Below are 6,000 nucleotides of genomic sequence, written 5' to 3'. Positions count from 1 at the left end.
CAATAAAAACATAAAAAAGAAACAAAATTTAACTGATTAAATAGAAAGATCAAATTTGCTTTATTCAACTACTCATGAGTTGGGCAGCATCCCATCAGGTACAACGTCTAGAAACTTTACAAAATGAAAAGTTTTTTATAGGCCAAGAAGGACAAGGGCAAATAAATTGTAGATTGCCTCATCTTTTGGGGGGTGTTGGAAGAGGTCTATCAAGTAGATTACTTCACTATTACTGATCAGGGAATTCCAGATTGACTGGGTTTAGGTTATATTCCTGGGAGAGATGGTACCCCAATGAGGTTAGGAATTAACCCCTTCCCCCGCAGAAACGTGTATACTCGTTTTCACAAAATGTTCTTTTTCAGTCGTCGACGAGTATACTAAGAAAATATGGTAAAAAAATATGGTTTATAGGAAGACGAGTTACAAACTGTTTTCATAACCAGCATCAAAAATACTATATAGAACCAAAATAAAAAAATTAGTCTGAAAAAGAAACGTTTTTAACAAAAAAATTGTTGGGGAAGGGGTTAAGAGGTTTTATTCCCTCCCTAACTTCAGGGGAAAATCCCTACCTGGAGAAAGAACCTTTCTTGGAAAGGTGACCTTGGTTAAAACACAGTGCCAAGAAGGTGAGCAAACATATTAAGAGCAGTATGACATATATGCCAGGTCCCTTGAAACAGCAAGGATGGACTGGCTCCTGGCATTTAACTTATTGGTCTGGTTAGAGAAGGGCTCTGTAAAAGTCAATGTAGAATGTACGCTACTTGCAATGAAAATGACAGCATTACATTTTCCAGAGAGGGACCAGTTCCTCTACATTTTTATTCAGCCCTGAGTAAATGATAGTTATTAAATTAGGTAACTTCTGATAAAATAAAACAGAATTATGGTGTTTTACTCTGTTCTTTTTCCAGTCTATTCTCCAGAGCCAGAATTGCCATTTTAAAGCAAATAATTGTTACTTCATCCACCTGTTTAAATCCTTCTAACAGTCTCTCATGTTTCTAAGGATAAAGACCACACTCCTAACTGTCACCTAAATAGACCTGCATGGTTTTGTTCTAAACTTGCCCTCCTGTCTCATAGTTATAGACCCCTTTTCTCTTTTTTTACCCCTGTCATGCTGGTCACCTTTACTTGTCATGCCTCCACCTGCCACAGGACTGATGCTCATGCTCTACTTGTTGCCTGAAACACCTTAACATCGTCTCTCTCCTCTTGGCCTAAAAATATGATATCCACTATATCCCAACCCAATCTTCATGATTTTCAGAGCAGCTCTTGACCTCCTTAACTGGGCCAAATCTTCCTATTATGGAAGAGATTTATACCCCAAACTCTCCATATTAGCATTGGTTATAGTCCCTCCCAGTTTTAAAATTATAAATCTAAATACTTTATTGCTATATTCTTAATTAGACTGTAAGTGACAAGAGACCAAACACCTTAACTATCTTTGTACATTTGTATCCCAGAGTTCAGTTCAGTACTTGACACAGAAGAGTTGCTCAGAAAATATTTTCTTAATGTACATATGGAGGGTTTGGTTTATTGTGTGATTGCTGAAGAGTTAATAAAACAATGCCAAGCAGGGTTTGTAGCACACAACAGGAGCTCAAAATATTAGTGAATTAATACATGAATATATGAATATTGAATTATCAATCAACTAACTACTTGTGAATTAGTGAGTCATTGGTCATTTTAGTTTGATGTTTTGGCCATATGGTTACTATATAACTCCTCTTTTCTCCCATTGATAGTCAAAAGGATACAACAATTTTATATTATTTTAAACCTTTTTAAACAACCTATTAAGTCCAGAGGTTATTCTATAAAATAAATTATACAGTCTGTGCCAAAGATCAAGATAAACCATTCAAAGAATACCCATCTTTCTGTTTCCCGGTCCCATCCCAATTTATCTGAAAACCGATTAGTGCTCAGGAGTGAAGAACTTAACTGACCCAAAGTCACAGAGTCTATGATTCCAGCACGATATGAACAGAAAACTCTTGAGTATATATATAATTCATATGTGTTTCGAGATTTTCAGACATCTCCAGGGTGGTGGCATGCTGATAGTGCATTTATATCTCTCTTTACCTCTTCTACACATACATACACACTCTAATTGCTGTAAGGCCAGCACTTCTCACCAGCAATAAATTAAAAACCTTTGGCAAACTCTCCTTAATTGATGTTCTCGCTCCCTTGTCTAATGCACTACCCTAGAGGGAGTGATTTACAATAGCGTTATTTTCAGCTTCCTATTTGCCTAACCTAGAAAGGGAGGTAAACAGCCATCATATTTTAAAGAGACACTATGGATCTATTCCAGGAACCATATTTTTCTTTTATTTATTAGCTGGTTGTAATTGCACCTCTAGAGAAAGCTGAATGGTGCCCAAATTGCAGCACAGAAAGGACAGTGAAGGACACAGAGGAGGACCAGAGAGGTGATGAGGGGACCTGACTGACCCCCTCAGACTTGGCATTTTATCTTTTCTCTAGTTCTTCGTGTCTTCATCTCCTCAAGGGGACCAGGTCATCATGATTTATATGGTTGCTTAAAGCACTAGTATTTTATTTATTTAAAATTCAATTTAACTTTTTAAAAAGATACAAAGGTTAGATACTGTGGGATTTTTTTAATGAATACAATACAAATCACACTGACATTATCATTAAAACTTTATACCATAGCCTGGCTGGTGTGGCTCAGTGGTTGAGCATCGACCTATAAACCAGGAGGTCACGGTTTGAATCCCAGTCAGGGTCAGGGAACATACCTGGCTTGTGGTCTCCATTCCCAGTATGGGGTTTGGAGGCAGTCAATTTATGATTCTCTCTCATAATTGATGTCTCTATCTCTCCTCCCTTTTTCTCTGAAATGAATTAAAATATATTTAAAATAAAACAAAACAACAAAAAATGTTGTACCAGAGTTTTATTAGAATAAATCATAAGCTTATTGATGTGCTTCCTCCCCCCCCCCCAATACAATTTAATGATGTGCACAAGTGTTTTGAAAAGAGATAGCTACACCTGGTTACAGAGTACTTGAGGCAGAACTGGACTGAAGCACATGGATGAATAATGTAGTTTGTCCATGAGTTTTGTGTTGCATTCTTATTTCCTATCCTGCTGTGGTGTTCAGCATCCTTTATTCCTTTAGAAATCCTTTCATCCTGTGGCCTGTTCCTTTGTTCTATCCTGAATGTTCAGAGTTTCCAGGAATGGTAGGCTATGTAGACCTTAAAATTATGTATTGTCTAAATCCTTTATTTCACCCATAGAAATTCTTTTTTCCTTTCACCACAGGCCCCTTCACCCTGCTTTCAAAAGTGGCAAGTAGATATTTATGTTGTTTACATTTTATTGAGATAGTTACATTTTCTAATTTTTGGACTTACGTTTAATAGTAGATAGATGGTCTGAAAGAATGACTTTTGCCATTTCACCCCAAATAGAAACTTGAATGGGAAAAAGTCAGGCCATGTAGAGCTGCTCACATGCAAGCTGACAGTAGAGGATTTAGGACAGGTAGATTTTAGAGTATCTCTTAATATCATATAAAGACCCAAACCAAAAAGACTACAACCTTAATTTCTATAAAGCTTCAGAAGACTTAGTCTTAGATGTTGCATGTATAACAAGGCTCATTATGTTTCAAAATATTTTATATATATTCCCCTTTCTTAATTTTTTTTGACCTATGGATTTTTCTATCTTCTCAAATATATTTAGTTTTATTTATATGGAGTTTGCATCCTTTGAAGCAATGTGTTTTGGTCCCTCAGCCGAAGAACAGATGCCATGTAAAACAAAACAAAAAAAAAATCTTTTTTCATCTTTGATCACTGAATTCTGTCCCCTTGTTTACGTTGGATGCCAGTATGTTGTTGCAGGACTACGTGGAGAAAGGAAAAGCATATAGCCTTGTAGAAGAGAGCCACTAATAAAGCAAATGGATTCCACAGCAAGATCCTCTTTTTCATCCCACCAGCCCAGATCCCATGGCCTGTGTGACATGCAAGGGATCCCCAGGGGCGGCAGAGGTACTGGCAGAGGTGGACTGGCAGAGACTTAGGGTCAGAATAAAGAGGCTTTGTTGGGAAGGGCCTTGAGACCCTAAGGCAAAGGGGAAGTTCATGGACACCAGGAGAAAGTGCCTATTAATCGTGGCCCCACTCATCTCTATCCAACATACCTTAGAGTCAACCAATCTGGTAAATAGAATCAAGTGATTGCCAGGGGCTGGGAGGAGGGAAAAATGGCAAGTTACTGATCAAGAGGCATAAAGTTTCAAGCAAGATGAATAAGCTCTAGGGATGTGATGCACAACATTGTACCTTTAGTCAGCATTAATGTATTATAAACTAAAAAAGTTTGTAAAGAGGGTAGATCCCATGTTAAGTGTTCTTATGATAATAAAATAAAATGTTTTAAAAATAAAGCCAGACCCTTGGTTAAAAAGATGAAAAAGGATGCAGAAGATACTATAGAAATGAGAAGATGAGAGATGGGAACTCTACTGCCATGAGGTCACATGAGCCATGCCTTCCTCTTTTACCCAGATGCAATTTTAGAAAGAAGAATAAACAGGGCAAAACGTTGGCTGATCAAACACTGACCTAAGTGTACCCAGCAGAGGTTGTGTTATTTAAAGATATTTCTTATATTATTGCTTCAGATTAGCACTAAATTACTGGACTGAACTAAAATTCGGTCCCCTCAGCCCCCATCTATCCATTAGTCAGAGACTCATGAGAAAGAACAGATGAGTTATAGAGAAATAAAGCAGCCATCTATTTCTTGCACATCTGAGTGTGAAGTGAATAATGTTTGGCCTAATTGCCCATGTTTCCTTCTCACTGGCATTTTCTACAGAAATTTCCAACCTCAACTGTTGCCCACTAAATACAAAATGTAATATTTTAGACTGACATTTGTCTCTGATCTGATAAATTATTTTATCATGGGGAAACACAAATAATTTAATGAAAAATACTGGAAAATAGATAGAGGAGCCTAAACTATAGTGATGGAAGAAGACTTAATGTTGGGTGGCAGGCACACAGTGTCATATACAGATCTTGTATCATAGAAATCTATACCTGAAACCTATATGATCCTATTAACCAATGTTGCCCAATAAATTTAATAAAAAATAGATGATACAGTTTTGGAGAGCAGAAATTATATTCAGAATTGCCTCCTGTCTCACCAAACACACACACACACACACACACACATACACACACACACACGAATCTCACCTATGCACAAGTGTGTTTTCTAGAACAGTACTATTTGATAAATTGTGTTAGGTGACTACACATTTGTCCACCATGGACACTTATTCTTCTTTTCAACAGTTTCTTGACAATCCCTTGGCAATGCACACTGTGGTTCTCTTCTCTGAAAATTTGAGATTGGCATAGATATCCTAGGTCTGGTCAGAATTCTTCAGGAAGAGTGATCAGAAATGAGATTCTGGCATTTTGGTCTGATGCCAAAGAGAATGAATCAATAGTTCTTGGGCAGAAATACTAGGTTCTATTTTTCTGGCACATTTTCTCTGGCCCAGACTTCTAGAAAGAAGACTGATTTAAAACAATGCTTGAAGTCTGCTTCTATCTCTGCTACTGACAACTTTCTCAAATTCATGCTGTCCCTTGAGTGATAATTTACAGACCTCCTTCCTTCTATAGAATGAAATGGTGGCACTTGGTAACTGTTCCCCAATCTAAATCTCACTAAGAATTTCTAAACTACATACATTATTCATTAAAGTTGAGAAGAATAAAGAGAAGGAAGGGGAAAGATAGAAATGAGATTCAGATCTCTAGAGCTAAAGGCAGGGAAGCTGACATTAAAATTTACAAAGACTTAGTTGTGTTAGGAAACATACCAGCCACTATTATTATTCATAGATAGGGCAGTCATCCGGTTTTCAAAAATGTAGTTTTTTCTGATAGGGTGCTTTCT

Source organism: Myotis davidii, unplaced genomic scaffold, assembly GCF_000327345.1.
Source record: "Myotis davidii unplaced genomic scaffold, ASM32734v1 scaffold259, whole genome shotgun sequence".
Lineage (NCBI taxonomy): Eukaryota > Metazoa > Chordata > Mammalia > Chiroptera > Vespertilionidae > Myotis > Myotis davidii.
The sequence above is the reverse complement of the archived record's forward strand: the minus strand, read 5'-3'. Positions refer to the sequence as shown.